The 17,238-nt window shown below is 33.8% G+C and overlaps 1 protein-coding gene across 1 annotated transcript in view; it reads right to left on the minus strand.

Moving 5' to 3' along the window:
* The window catches only part of PCDH9 (protocadherin 9), a 682,686-nt gene that overhangs the window by 309,249 nt on the left and 356,199 nt on the right, over positions 1 to 17,238 (minus strand). The gene's annotated exons all lie outside the window — the stretch shown is intronic.

The raw sequence follows: 17,238 nt of genomic DNA on the forward strand, positions 1-17,238 counted from the left end.
TGAAGATTAGGGTAGATGAAAGGGATGGCAGGTATCCCTGTGATGTCAAAAGGCAATGTCAGCAATCTATAGCATTACTAAGCTCCTTTCAGTCTGCTCATGTGTCATTATGTTTGACAGTTATGGAGTATGACATAATTATCCATCTATGTAGCATACACTAACTACAATTAAAACAACACTTAGTGTTAGGATTGTAAGTATCTTACACATACAGTCACTAGAAAATGTAAATAACTTCAAGAAAAAAAGTATGGGATATTTCACTTCCATTTCAAATGACACGTTCAGATATAATTTCTTAGCATTGCAATGTGATAGTACAATGTTCTTCCTAAAAGTGTAGCTGCAACAACAATCAATTCTCTTCACAGTTCCACTGGACCACCATCTTTTTTATTTTTTTTAACTTAGAACAGTTATTGAAAACCTATCTTTTTAATAAATAAATACATGAATAAATAAAAATGAATGATTACTTCATCACTACATTACACAACCACCAAATACTTTAGAAAATATAACAAAGCCTTTTCTCTTTATAACAATTATTTCCCGTTCTAACCTGTGTACAGCCTATTGAATTTAGTTGTAATATAATTCTCCTTTCAGCTTATATAGCCTATATAATTTACTCAAAATGTATATTTGTAGATATGAATGTAATCCATGAACAGTAATTATGTTTTTATTTTCCTCATTCTGTTCATTCCTATCTCATTGAATATCGCTCTCTTCAATGAACTCTTACTAATTATGTGTAACAAATACCAGAGTTGTTTTATATACTTTCTGATAAGAATCTTGAATTTATTATTAATCAATTCTTAATAGCGAATTCCACTTTCTGTAAAACTGATACAAAAGTAGACCAAACTGATGAAAAACAAGCCTGTGCAACATGGGCAGAAGACATCTCAGTCAGTGAAATTGGTGCAGGCCTTCAATGGAAGGTCACTGGACTTTCATTGGCGGGCTAAATCCCATAGTTAAGTTCATCACTTTTTTTCCCCTACAAGTGATCCATTCTTTTAGGCAATGAATTGATTTTCACTAGCACAACAGAGGAAATAGACACAGTAACCAGTTAAAGTTAATGCAGCTTTCTGTCACGTAGAGTTCAAACATGAATAGGGGAGTAAATGAAATTCTAGCAATCTTTGGATATTCCACTTACTAAGTGATGATTTAAGGAAGTTTCTTTTCTTACCTGCAGCTCTTTGTTATATGAAAGGAAGATTTTTTTCACATGTGAAAACAAGGAAGAAAATACGCCTTTAAATGAAACTTTGTTATATATGCCTTCTCTGATGGCATCTCTTAAAAATATGCATTTATAAAATTCTTTAAAAAAAAGAAAAACATATTAATTCAGAATGTGCATAGAATTACCTCAATTACAATTTTGTTTTTTACTATTGTTTTGTCACGAGAAGACAAAAAAAAAAAAAAAAAAAAAAAAACCAGAAAAAAACAGAAAAATAACAGCTTTAGAATAAAATAACTGTGCACTCTTATTTGGTACATATTCACATTTTTATTCCATTTTTAAAGTACTTGCATTTCAATCTCCAAGCTGAACTTTAATGCAATTTATGGGTAAAGAATATCATCTCCATTAAGAATCAATCAGCAATCAAACAAATAAGAATATTTCAAAGTAGTATTCTCACCCTGCAGGGTTCTGGTGAAGGAAATAATAAAGTGAAATATGAAAAATAAAACTGTTCTTCAAGAAGAACAGATCTAATTAAAAAGAAGACCTAACAACTTCATGGATTAATTGGGAACCAACTGAGATAATTAGACCTCTGGGAGTAAGATTACACCCATCATAAACTGCTTTTTTCACAACTACAGGTTAAGTGCTTAAAGCTTTAATTGGGGGCAGCACTAAAAGGAAAGTGGAACTTGCACAGAAGAATTAATATTTGGTGAAGCAATATCCTAAAGTACTTTGGCATCGTTAAAAACCACATTATTATTTTTCCCCAAGTGCGTGGGATTCTTGGAGCCAAGTTGACAACAGTGGTTACAATTTGTATCAATCAAAAACTGTTCACACTCTTATACTTTGACCTATAAACCACATGTACCTATTCTGCACATTAGTAGTTCAAATACCTTTTCACCCCCTGTGATTACTGTTTAAATGAGCTGTTATTTTAACACATACATAGACCATGAGAGTTCCTGCAGTCAAATCTTGTCTTTCAAATGAAATCCACCCTTAGAATGCTACATTAAATTAAAAATAAAATAATATATTAAGATTAAATAAAATAAAAACAAAATAGAAAGAATATATAAAGATTAAAAAATAAACAAGTGTATACTTATATATAATGAATATAAATTCATTTATTTATATATATTTGAATATAATATAGCATAATGTAAAGTCCTGCAATATGGTATAATATAAACTAATATAATGTTTATATAATATTAGTATAAATATATAAATATAAAATAGTTTGGAAATCAAGAGGAAATCTTTACTAATTCAAGACTAAGGGTTGTCAAAGTTCTTGCTTTAAACTCTTCTTTTAGTGGTAGCAGTGCAGTGCCTGCAGAACAAAGAAATGCCATATTTTCTAGAAGTACCAGATGTTCTTTCCTAAGCAATGATATTAGAGATGAAGACAAATTATTTTCAATTACAAATTTTATTTGCATGCACAATACGCTATTTCAGTTCTAACTGTTTTTGAGAGTATGTGCAACAAAGCAGAATGTTGCATTCTGGACATGTTTTATAATACTATGGAGTATACATGGGATTACTTACAATGGTATAATTTGTAAAACAAGTTATAATATTCATAGGAAGCCAGTGAATTATGGCTGCAATTAATCAATCCTAACAGTTTGGAAAAGTTGAAGCATGTTTTAGAAACAGTGTAAACATGTTATAGGTTTCTCCTTCAAACATGGATGGTGCTGCCTGCGGCCATGTGTTAGATATAGTAAAAATTTTTTAAGAGGTCTCAAGCCATCCTTTGATTGGGGAAGTAGGGAAAATATGTGTGTTGGATTCTTTTTTTTTTTTTTTAATTACATCACATTCACTTCATCATGTCCCAGTCTTTGTCAAGCTGTCAAGCTCCAGCTGTCAGGCTCTACCTGCATAATTAATCTGTAGTTAGAATGATGAGTTTTTTGAAAAGTAAGAACTATGCTGCTAAGAACTGTGTTACCTCAGGTAATGAGTGTCTTATGGAATTTCATACAAAATCTCTTTGAGAGGCTGCTTGCAAGTGTCTCCATTCTTGCCTCTTGCCACTTTTCCCTCTTCTCTATTTTTCCCCAGTACTTCTCCGCAGCCACATCTAAGTAAGGTTGGTTTTGTTTTGGTTTTTTTTGCATTTAGATTCCATCTAGCAACAAGAAATTAAAATGAAGGTAAACCATGGATGAAATAAATTGTTCAGACTAATGGCAGCCCATCATCATGTCCTACAGGCTAGCCTATTTCTTTGTTCCTTCAGTCCTCTGATGATTCTTCTGGATTTTAATCACGTGTATTTTATAGCTTTTCTTGTTCATGATTTTTTCTATCTCCAAAATCACCTCTAGCCTCATCCTATTAGAACCATACCACACAGAGTTGTATTAACTGACAAGACTACAGTTGTCAGTTTTAGTCAATGAAATTGTGTGACAAATTTGGTACAGCACTATGACTTAGTAAGATAACAATACACACCTCATTAATTTGTATCTAAGAATGATAAATAAACATACAATCATGAAGCAGATCTAGTAGAGATCTTAACACACTAAAATCTTCAAACATTTCTCAAAATGCAGGCTATATATATATATATATATATAAAATAAACAAAACAATGTTAACCCACTTAGCAGTTCATCACATTTGAAGCCAAGATTGTCAGTTGATCCTAACTATTTCTATATGCCTTCTGGATTCAGACACTAATGAACCAATAGCTATCAGCATGACTTTTGCTGAAATACTGTTACATTAATGAGTTTAGATCAGCTGCTCAAACAGTTTGGCTGAAAAAGATATCTGCTCAGGAAATATAATGGGGTGGGGGAGGTGAACATTAATGTTAAGTTTTAGCCGATTAAATTTAGTTGATTACAAACATGATCCTTGAAACCTTCTTTACATTCAGCTTGATTAAATATAGTGTTGCATAAATTAGACTGCCTATAAAACTGCCTTATTTTTGTTCATGTAAAAAACTCTGGGACAAGTTCCTCTCTTCATTACACAATTCATAACCCAAATGGTATCCTATGTTACACATGTGTAACCCACTGGTGAATTTGTCGCTATCATAATGAAGTTAGCATTATTCAAACCTAAAAGTTATTCCCTTAGTTGTGTTAAACTTCTATATTATCCTGTCTGAGACTGACACAAACTCCAGTGGGGTCACATATCCCTAGAATTAATATTCTGGTATGGAAACGCAATGGGGATTTACATATGATATTGCTTAAATTAATTCTTTCTGTTGTCTTCAGCACAGTACTTCCCTGGAGCACCTTTAGTCATTCAATCCACATGGAGTGAGAAAGCTCTCTGCATATTAGTTTACTAAAGGAATCAGAATATGAGACAGCAGTTATGTACCTTGACTATAAGGAAACACTTCACATAATGGCAATGATTGAACTGCACCTAACAGTTATTTGAGCAGATAACTCAGAACTGTGTAGACCAAACTATGTGTTTGAACTAGGTATGGAAGAAGAAACAGGAAGGAGAAAACCATGTCTATCATCTTTTCACCTACACTTCACTAAATACTAAAATGTTTCACTACACATTGAAATACAGTCAAGACAATTTAACTGGACAACCTGAAACTGAAATTCCATATACATTATTATTAAATATATTCGCAACACATGTTCTATAAATGAAGAATTTGTATTTATCTTGTTTAAGTCAGACACCAGCATCAGCACTTGGGATTTGTTCAGCTCTAGGGTTATATCACAAATTCCTTAAGGGAATTCACAATCCACCAAATGACGTATTGTTATTATCAGCAAAAGGGAACCATTTTCAACAGAACAGTGGTCAACAATTCTACAGTGTATAATTACAGCTTTTCCCTTTCCTTTATTAGATATGTTTTCATTTTTCAATAAAAATAAATAAACAAAAGTAAAACTCTCACACTTCCCTCTACTCCTAAGCACTTAAAATATTAGTTTTATATATAAATAATCATTTATCTTGATGTTATGAATAAATCCCACTTATTCTATTTGTTAATTTGAACATCTAGATTTTTCTTTCTAATATTACTCTGGAATTTGAGGCTTGAGTTCTTTTTTGGGGGTTTTTCTTTTCCCATGAGGAGTGGGGAACACTTCTTTTTTTTTTTTTTTTACTATAAAGCAATGTTATTAAATATAGTTATCAATTACATTTATATTTAAGGTCTTGTTTTCCTGTTGATTATTGTAAATGACATGGTAGCATCTGATGAAGATTTATTTGCTTGCATTGACATTAGCTCACAAACCATATATTAGAACCTCTCATTACATCACTTATATCCTGTTTCAGTATGGAATTAATTGCTTTATACCACTCCTGACATTCCAAAACAGGTAGACAGATCTACACTAGACAAGAAATGTGTGATAGCAATTGTCCTGAGGAATCTAAGAAAACACATGACAAAAATTCTCTCACTCTGTCTTACACTCTTCCCACCCATTACCTTTCTCTTTTTCTTTTCAGTATACACATACACCTAATACTTCGCACCCCATTCACATGTTCTCAACTTTCTATAAGTTAGTTGGCTGGATCAGTTTTTGTTGTTTCACTTTGTTTTTCCAAAATTGTTCCCTGTCACCTTTCGAAGCTTTGCATCCACAAAACCTTTAGCAGGGGAAGAGCAATTATGAATGGAAATATGAGAGCTGGTATCTTTGACTCTCTAATGCACATGCAAATCAAGAGTCAGTTACTCTACTGACCCAGTTTGTAGAAAAGGAATTGTACACCTGTCCTTCCTTTCTAAAAGCATGCCACTGAAGACTGCCCACCACATCAATGAAAAATTAAAATGAAACAAATGCACTCCGAGAATAAATATGAAGATATTTGTATAAGAGTAAGAAGTTGCTGTCATCATGGATTCACCTGGCTTGAAATGACAGTAATTCAGGAGATCCTTCATATTCTAACTGCAGATTGAACTTTGCAGCCTTTCTAATTGGTCTTGCTTGTCACACTTAATTTGCTCTGATTTTATTTTATACAATTATTAAATACAAATGAAAACACCGAAAGCTATTTTGCTCCATTAGCCTTGTACATTCCATTCTATACTCAATCCCTACATCAACAACTGCTGCACCAATACTGTTTCCTTCAGAATCAAGACAAAACATGGACCACATCCAATTTTTAATCAGCTGTACAGATGGGTTTATTTCACAAATGCACTAGGCTGAACAGATGGAAATTCCTGAATGCCTGACAAGGTGTTAAAATGGTTACTGAGATTACAATGGAATAAAAAAGCAGGACTGGAAATTATAATTAGTAAGGACTCTTAAGAGTTTATTAGTTCAAAACTTAAATTTTGTCCTTGGTGTGTGGAAAATGGTTTGCAGAGGTCAAAAAGGTAAACACAGATCACATTAGCTACAATAACTGTTTTTCTATCCCTTAAGAATACATACAATCTTATAAATGTCTAACTCAATTGTTATACCTGATACAATACCCACTGAAACCAGACAAAGCATGACATAATATTGTTGATCATCCAAAGGCAGAACAAATAGAGCAGCAGTTTGTGCTCAGTGGAACACTAAGCAACAGTTAAAAAATCCAACAGGTAACAGTAGAGAAATATTGCTTTAAATACACTTAATGATATAATGCTTTTGAGCATTTTATTATAAAATTGCAGATTTTAGGTCTAAAATAAAATTAACTGAATTATCATACTTGACTGAACAGGTTACAGAATTAATCACCTCATGAAGTAAAGTGACGATTTACTCTTATGATGCCAAATGTTCTAAATTGTGTTTTGAAAATAACACAATAATATAAGAGGTCAGGAATAACTGTGAACATTATGGATTGTCATACTCCTGTTTGCAAGAATGGAGGAATGCAGAGACAATGACATCTGTATGCTAAGAGCACTAACCTTTTCTCCATCATCAACAAGGTGAGTTTTGGGTCATTCTGAGAAGAAATAAAGTGTCAGAAGTGCCTCTGCAGTGTCTTAATCTACACGGAGCTGGGACAGTAGTGTATGGGAGAATCTGGAACAATTTGTACTGGAAGCTGCCACCATAATTTAATGCAGAGCTTTGTTGTGAATATTTTATTTATAATGTGCTCTCATGTCTTTGACCTTCCAGTGCTATGAATAAGAGATGTTTATTGTCCAAAAATTTAGTTGCTCTTCCACGTTAAAGACACAGTTCAGTGATGAGCATAATACTCAATGAAAAAAGCACATCAGTTTTTACTGTTTATTAAATTGTCTGTGATAATATGAAAATAAGTGCTTACATGACAGTGCAGAAACAAAAGGCACCTTTAAATTGATTATATGTAGATTAGGGAAAAAATACTTTATTAGGTCCCAAAAGATTCAGTGATCAAAAAAGGCAGTAGTACTCATTTTAAAATGTAGCTGAGAACAAAAGAAAAAAAATGTATTTTAGAAGTAGACACTACATTCAAAAGAATGACGGTGTGACTGGCATGGTGAAACAAAGATGACACAAAGACATAACTAGTTTTTTAAAGGTTATAAAGTAACATATAGCTATAGGGACTGTCAATGAAAATATCTGGAGTTCTGGAGATTTCATGAAAAAAACATCACTTTTGTAAAAGAAAATTACAATGAGATGCTAATCTTGGGAAGAAATGGGAATAGACACATAAGTGTAATCCTCATGTTCTAACTCTCAAATAAGAAAGGAAATCAAGGTCCAGATCACTGGAGATTTTTAAAAAACTTGTGAAATATTTTCTAATATAAAGACAATATCATTGTTAGATTTTGTAATCTTTGCAAAATTCAATTAGAGTAATTTAATTTTGCCAAACTCAGACATTCCCAAATTTATATTTATCAGAAAGCACAATCAATTATTCTATTGATTGCCCATTGCCATAGCAGCTGGGCATTAATTTACAAAAATTAATAATATTAATAAATTATATGAACTTCCCCTACTTAATGAAGCATTTCTGCTTCCTTCAGAAGAATTAAAATCTATCATTTAATTTTTCGAATATAGAAGGATAGAAGTCAAATTAAATATATTATTAAGATACACTACCAATTTATGATTTATTTCATCTAATTTTAAATGTTTCAACTTATCCACCTAACTACCCCTTAACTACCTAGATCATGAGGCAGAGTGCATCCTCTGCAAAAGCACAGATGAAGGTGGGGACAGCTACTGTAGAGGTCCTGTTCAGAGGGAGCTTTGCAGGCTGGGTAACAGAAACCTCATTAAGTTCAACGACATGTAAGTCCTCCCCTTGGGAGGGAATAACTCCATGTAATAATGCATGCTGTGGGACAGCTGGATAGAAAGCAGCTTTGGCAAAAAGGACCTAAGGGAGATCTACGAACCACATGTTGAATGTTTTCTCAGCAGTGTTACCTTCTAGTAAAGAAGACTGGCTACATTACATAACTGAGCAAAAATGTAGTCAGACTTAGTGTCTGTTCAGTGCTTGTAAGACTGCAACTGGAATTCTGTGCCTGCTTTGGGCTCTCTGAGTTACAGACTGAACCTCCAGCAAAGCCTTCCAGCCTAAATGATTTTATGATTCTATGACTTGTGCTTACATCTCTGCCAGCTCCATGAAGGACATGAGCCAAAAAGAATTGCATACTTTAAAGCCTACACATTCAGTTAAAATCTTAGAATATTTTAGCTCTAGACAATGTGACTTTTCACATAAATGAAGGGCTTGATTTCACCTGAAGCCTGTAGTCACTTAGGCAACAAGTACACTCACTGAGAGCTGGGTCTTCCAAGCCAAACCGGGTGAAATACAGAAACTAGATCAAGAAGTTTTCTAGTGTCCTTTCAGGACAAAGTAAAAGCTCACAGTTTGAAAAGCTGAAGTTCCCCCTAGTTAGTTTTGGAATAACATGAATGATAATACGGATAAAAGTTTGCAACTACTGAAAAAGAACCAGGATCACAGAACACTTCAAGTCTGACATTAATCCAAAAGACATCCAAATGTACATCTCAGCTTATGCGAGATAATGGCTGAGAAACAAATCATTTTCCATACCATTGGGAGCAAAAATTATCAGACATAAAAAAAAATGACTTTTTCCTGAGTAATACTACATATTTTACTCTTACTGACTGGGGAACTATTAGGAAATAAATTGTGTGTTTGAGAGATTAAAAAAAAAAAAAAAGATGGTGATCAATCAAACGTCAATATTTTATGCACCTCTGGAAGAAGGAAAAAAAACCCAAACAAATCCAAACTAAAAGATATATTCTATGATGAACTTCAGTAATATATGGCAATTCAAACATACAATAAGGATATTATTAACAGCAGTGCATAAACCGTAAAAAAAAAAGAGTGTAAAAATTAGTCAGAAAAAGACTTTATTATGAGTAATGGTGGCAAAAGCAGATTAGTTTTGCCATACCTAAACTTCTGGCTGTGAAAATAACACTGTTTCTTAAAATAAGTGTTCACTTAGATTTCAATAGATGATATATAGAAAATTACAATAGTTCCTAGTAAAATTCCATATTCGCTGTTTAAATGTGGCTATTGAAGAATGGAGGTGGTTATAATGAATAGTTTTAGCACAGTAATTACATGGTTATAACAGTTACTTGGGAAACAGGAAACCTGGTCCTCCCAATCTATAACGAAGCCCTGAAAGATGTTCTCATCACTAGGCTGGAATAGAAATACTTTCTAATCTTCTTTAGAGATTGGTCTCTTGTATGACCAGGAATGCAGAGTCTACAGCTATGAATGAGAAATCCAATAAAACAAGCTCTTCTCTTGACAAAGAGAAGTACCTGGCTTCAGCCTCTTATCCCAAGAATTTTATCCAGTGTTGCACAAATGAAACTGTCTCCTAGGTTAGTAACCCTAACAGAAGACTGTGGAGTCATGCTTTATCTTTTTCTATCCACTTTTGGGCCTATAAATAATTTGGTTAGATTACATTTTTTATCATATTGAAATTGAATGAGCAATACGGGAAACAATACTTAAAAACAACAACAAACACCTTGTGATCCATCTTATTGTGCAGATGGCAACCTTTTTATAATCTTTGTGTTCTGCATCTGCTGATGAAATTTAATTATCAGAGAATAATAAAATATAGTTCTAGCCTCCTAGCTACCAAAATCACATAGTGGCTGAACATAACTTTTACATCAGAACTCTAATAATTAAATATCCAGCCAAAACAAATGCACAAGGAGACTATTTGCAGAGGAGAACTACTCTGACTAAAAGAGATAAAAAGTCAAAGGTGAAGTATCTTGTTAAAGATATTCTTAAACTGACTATTTAAATAGATTCCAATGGACATTGCAGTTGTGGAAAAGAAGTAGATGGCTACTGGATACATAAAAGCCTTTCCATTCCAATGCAAAAAAAAAAAAAATGTTTTCAACTAGATGTAATTCAGTTCACATCACAGCTACAATCAGGAGGCACATTTCTCTTTATTTTTTATGGATTTTTTTTTTCTCTTTTTTATAAGGTGTGCTCTACTGCATTTTCTTTTGGTGCGAACCTGAGGCAGTTTTTATTGCTTAACAACTTACTTTCATCCATAAATATGAATACCTGTTTAAAATGTGAAAGTAGAAAAAAAGATAGAAGCCCTATTTCTCAGAAAAAGAATTGCACTGAAGATTTTACCATCTGGTAGTACTCGATTACTGAAGCTTTATTTTTATTGGTTTCTGAAAAATATTACTACATTCAAGCAAGTAGATTAAATGCTATTAGCTGTAATACCTATTTCAACAAAGTAATCTGTTGAAGCGATAATGGATTTTCAAGTAAGTATACTCATTAAATTGGTTTTTACACCATTGTGCTTTCCCTGTTGGCCACATGAATCTCTAAATTTGACATTGCTAATTACTATTATAATACGTGGTATATGAGAACTTGATTAACTTCGGACTGTATTTAAGGCAGACATAAAGGTAATTGAAGAGTCCTACCACCGAACATAAAGGATGTTAGCTGCTGAAGGTTTCCAGAGCAAAGCTATGAACAATTCAAACCTTGAAATTTTAAGTTCTATTTGAACGGCAATTGACTAATTCTACAGGTATGAGACAGGCACTAGAATTCATCAAAAATTTATTGATGAGAAAGGTCTGAAGCTGTCATGCTTCTACATGTATACCCCAATTTAGATTTTTAGTTACTTTTACTTGAAAAATTGGCTCTGACTCTCCACATGGCTTGAGGCATAGTTTCAATACTACTTTTTTGTGTCAAAAACACCTGTCTTTTTACTTTAGTGCCAGAAGGGCTTAGCATCTTGTCAGTGAAGTAACACAGCCTGCACATTTATAGGTGTCACTCACTTTACCATCTGTTTTTTAGGATAACAGTCACCACAATCATCCAGCCTCTCCAGAGGCTTTAACAATCTTTATGGATTAAGGTTTAGATCTACACTGAAGAACAGCTAGTGGTATCCCACTACTTCCATATCATCTTACGTGTCCATAACTTTAACTCTGTGAATATATGATCCTATATGAAATCAGTAACTTCGTTACTAAATTTTCTGCCAGGAACTTTCTGCCACTTCTTAAAGCGTTACAGCAAATAATTATCTAAAAAATGTCTGCACGTTGTACACTGAGAGAGCACTGTATGAAAACACACACCAGCCCTGGCACTGTTTCCAAACCTACATCACAGGAAACTTCTAATCTCAAGAGATAAAAATAACATCATCAGTAATCCTAAATTACATTCCATTGATTGAGTCATTAATCAGATAATTTGGCAAATGGCTTATTAATAAATATACAGTGTATGAAAATCCAGACTTAATTTATCTATTAATGAATAACAATAATAAAAAATATTCTAGTTTAAAGGCAGGAGGTTCTATTAATTCTTATTAAAATAAATATATATATATAAATAGTGTCATGGACCCTATTACATGCCGTCTACATAACAGTGCAACTAAGACTTTATTAAAGACATACTGGATAAAGTGAGAAGACAAAAATATTTTGCTTTATGGTTGACATCCCAATATTGCTGTGAGAAAAAATATATAAGCTAATGACATTTAATTTGGACTAGCAGCCTTTAAGATGGAGTGGCAGGGAGAAAAAGGTTTTAATTAGAATTGCATTTAAAGCATGCTCAAATGTTTGACTCAGCTGGGGACCTACATAATCCTAAAATATGAGACAGGTCCAAATCTTGCAGCTGTACCAAATGAAATAGATAATATCAAGCAAGTACTGTTGAGTGATCTGATGTCTATATTCTTCCAGAAACAATATGACTTCACCAATCCTTTGGCACATAAACATGTGCTTTATAACTTCCCTGATGTTAGGGTACTAATTAATGCCATGGTTTTATGATTTTTGGTATTGGTATTCCACATCATAACATCATGTAGTGCATTTGGAGTTAAAATGTTAATGCTCCAGCTCCATAGATCATCGATAGTTCCAGGTATACCTGTCTCAGAAGAGAAGAAGGACTACATCCCCCAGAGGACTGTGCAATGCTTTACATTTTTACATATTTCCACTCAGAGGGAGAAGACAAAAAACAGTCTGTGGTCATGGGAAATCACGATCTCTTTCCTTTGGGATGGACTCAGCAGTGGGTGCTCGCTGCCGTCCGCCTTCAGCATTTAGTATAAGGCCTTCAGTTTATTGGACACTCTCTCTTGCTCATTTTATTTGATTTATTAGCTTTAATTACAATTATATTGTATTATATTGTGTTATTTTGCTTTCCAATATCTTATTTAGTAAATTAGCTTTCCTCCTCAGATCGTTGCCGCTGTTTTGTTTCTAGGCCCATCTCGCTTTTCCCTTTCCCCTTTCCCCCTTCCCCTTTCCTGGGGCGTGGGTCCATGGGTCCCTTCTACCAATCATCGCAGGACCGGGCCAAACCTGCCCGTAAACCGTTGACAGTTAAAAATCATTTATGTCACTTACTATTTTTCCTGGCCTGGAAGTAGCATTTTATCAGATTTGTAAACAGAAAGGGACAAATAAATTCTACAAATACATTTCCATGTTAAAATCCCAGCAAGGACTTCCTAACGATAATGTTTTGTTTGTTAAAACTTAGTGTCTTCAGATCTAAAGAACACAATCAGAACAGATTACATAGGTAAATTTTCTACTAGCTGAATATCTTCCAGATAGACATCTAAATGTATTGTCCTTTCCAAATTACCTAGAAAAACACAACCGCCACTTTTTCTGATCTTATGCATCATTAATAAACCACTCTGACCTTATTATCCTCTTTATTACTAGTGTTAGAATAGGACATGTGTAAGAGTGGTCAGTGATCAGTGAGACTGTCCAGGCTGGCTATAAAGTTTCACATGAATTCTCAGCTTTTTCTTTTATAAAGCAGGCAGACAGATGCAGCTTCTGTCCCACATTTCTTTGTAGTTTAGCAGCCTGTCTGCCAAGTTAGAGAGTTTGAAAGCAATGGTAAATATGTTCATGTTGACAAAATGAATTTGTTAGCCAGAGGATACCATACAATGGAGAAAACATGTTTTATAACAAATCTGAGCATAGACTGCAACTGTTGGAGAGTCCAAACAGATAACTCATTTCTCACTCCACTATCTTGCAGTGATTTGTTTCAGCTTCCTGAGTGAAACCTGTTTGTTTCTCTGATGGGAGATAATGGCTACTGGCCAGTCTTTGACTAGTGAGCTGCATGTATACTGAACTCGTTAAAGTGGTTCTTCTCTCTCTTCCCACTAAATTTGTTGTGTTTGTTACTTACTTTTGAAATAATATCTGTCACCAGTGTAGCATACTTGCAGAAGTAATTCATGCCATCACTTTAATATAGCATTGCTATCACTCTTTAATTACTGTGGTCTGTGTGGAGACATTTTTCTACTTACCATTAGATGCTGGTTAAGTGGTACTCCTGGCATTCAGTTGGAGCTGGCCAGCATTTTTCCACTAGGCCCAATTTTCTTCCCATTTTGAATTGGAAAAGCAGCAGCTTAGAATTCCTTAGCCAAGCCAGCTTGTTCACTACATTATGACATTTAGGCTGTGTGGGTGGAGGAGGTTGAGAGTGATACTGCTCTGCCATCCCTGTAAAACACTTTAGCCTCTCACAGAGAAACACAGCAGTGTCAGAGTGATGCTCTCATTACTGTGGAAATATTACATGTAGCCATTAGTCTTCTCCCTTCAATTAGTGACAGTCAGTTAAACCATGCCCCAGCCTGCTCTAGCTGTTGGCAACCTTGCCAAGTCAAACTTTGTCTCCCATTTGGAAAACAAACAGGCAAAATCTACTGTTCACCATCCATACTCCATAGCTATGAGAAGAGGACCAGGGAGTTGTCTAGTTTGAAAACACTATGTAATTAATTCACAGGTAAGGAAATGGCACTGAAAAAGAATAAGGAGGAGATGTTCACAGATATAAAAATAACAGTGTTAATATGGTACAACTTCTGGAGTTCACCTTCACAGGGTTACTTTTATTTTATTTTATCTTAAACATTTTATTTTTCTTCCCCCTCACCTCCTCGCTTCTCAAGGATTGTGGGAGGAGTTATATATAACATGACAGGTTTGAAATAAGGAATACTGTTCTAAGAGTTACTTTTTTCAGTGGGATATATCAGAACAGTTTTGAAAGGTCAACTGTAAGCGGTGGTTCTTTCTTATGCAGTGGAAATCCAATTCAAATCAGTAGAAAATAGAGTTCTCTATCTTCAGTGATAAAGAAAACAAAAAACTGAAGTTCTGATAAATCCTGTGAGGCAAATAGTCTACCAGTATAAATGAGCACAGCTTAACTGACGTCAAGGAGAATTTCATTTATTGATAGAAGCAAGGATTCGGGTACTGTATCTGTATAAGAGATCTCCCAAACAGCTGGTGGTGAGATATGATCAGAGAAGATCAAAGTTTGCATATGTGTTAAATCAACATAAGATTTTAGATGTAAAAAAATCAAGAAGCCTTAGAGTGCTCAAAATAATGATTCAGAACAGCACCTCCACCATCTTGAATTCATAATAAAAAAACCTGAAAACAGGTAATAGTGAAAACTTACTGTAGCCTGTACACTTTGGCTTTTTTTTTTTTAATATCTATGCTGTAATAATTTTGATATTTATTGTTGTTGTTGCTAGAGTTTTGTTGGGGTTTTTTTTTTGTTTGTTTGTTTGTTTTACATGAAAACAAAAGCTTATCGCTGTTAAACACGTGAGTATAGTCAGTATACATAAATGCTAAGACACTGTCCATGCAAGTAAAAATTCATACATTACTTAGAACAATTCTCACTAAATAAGCTATTCTTGCTAGTTAGAACTTCTTATGGAAGTTGTTAAGGAAATATATTTTGTAGCAGAAAATTTCATGAATGAAATTTTCTTTTTTATATATATATTTATATATATATATATGTATTTGAACCTGTCATTATATTTCTTTATGGCTTCAGAAACACTAGTCCCAGTTTGCCAAGTCTGGTGATTAACTGCTTCAACATGAAATATCATTTTCAAGCAAGACTTCTTTAGGTTATCCTTTCATGTGAAAATACTGTATGCAGTTTTTTACTACTAAAGGTCAGATAATAGAGCACTTGGATTGAATAACAAGCAGGGATCAACATACTGCAAGTAGTTTGCTACCAAAAGCACTCTGCTAAGTGACAGATGGCTGGCAAGTTGTAAGGAGGCCAATATTAGGACAAACTAAAAAAAAAAAAAAGGGTGAAGGAGGAGAAGGTGGGGAGAGAAGAGGGTGGAACAACTTAAGATGCAGAAAGAATATATATTACAATGAGCATTGTATTAACACAGCCATATGGGTCAGTCACCTGTGGGCATTTGACCTACTTCTATGATGTCCTCCTACAGTGATATGAGCTTTTCTTCTTCTCAGCAGGTAGTAATCTTCAAGGAAGAACTGCTGAGATCTGCAGGTATCCCTACTTGCTGATCACCCAAATTGTATTTGGCAATATGGGCATTTCTGCAGTACATACACCCTTTGCCATTTCTTAATTTCTCATTTGCCCTGGACCATCCAGAAACAATTTAGCAGAAGAAAATTAGGAAGTTTGAGAGAAAGTTCAGTACCATCTGCAGTGGAAAGTGCCATGCACCTTTAATATACAGTACGTTCTGCATTATTTTTACATATTTTATTATAATCTAGGTAATCAGTAGTGTGTTAAAAGACAAAATATTTTGGGTATCATGTTTGATTTATGTTAACTTACAGTTTCTCTAAATTGCGTATTTCCTATGGAACTTTCTATTAAAAGCTCAGAAATCCATCTTATCACCAAGCTTAGAGCTTCACTTGACTACAGCCATTCACAAAGTGCTTTAGGTTAAATGCAATCCTGATATATATTGCCAGCTGCATTTGTGCAGCTCCATTCATTTTCAGCTGTATAGTTGCATACAAAAGAATTACCCTATCTGTTTAAAACCAGAATGAATACATTTTATATTTGCAGTGCAGTAAGATGGAGAGACTATAGTATGAACAAATGTTGATATGAAAATAAGTATCTCAAAAATAAGTTCTCTACATTCTTGTTCTCTCCTGCTCCCTTTTTCTATATTTCTAATAGGAAGTAGAAGGGAATATCCTTCTGAAATGATTTCCTAGGTAACAAATAAAAAAGGTAACAAAGCTTTCATAACATAATTGCTTCTCACTGTACATGCTAAAGAGGATGTTAAGAATATTAGAAAACCTACTGTCTGTCATGATTACTACTTTGTATTGCTCCACTATAGATAAAAATAAAGGAATATGTGTTTCAAACTCAAGTAAACTTTGAAACTGATTAGTAGAATTACATGGTAGTATTTACATGCCAACAATTTTATATCTAAAGGCAAAATGAAGTTTACAATTGTTTTAAGCTCTGTACAAATTAGCATTTCATTGAATATTAATGAATTACTACTTGTGACCAATTGCTATGCAAATAAT

The sequence above is a fragment of the Cyrtonyx montezumae genome, unplaced genomic scaffold (genome assembly GCF_038088225.1).
Source record: "Cyrtonyx montezumae isolate F1298 unplaced genomic scaffold, pur_monq_1.0 scaffold_3, whole genome shotgun sequence".
NCBI lineage: Eukaryota > Metazoa > Chordata > Aves > Galliformes > Odontophoridae > Cyrtonyx > Cyrtonyx montezumae.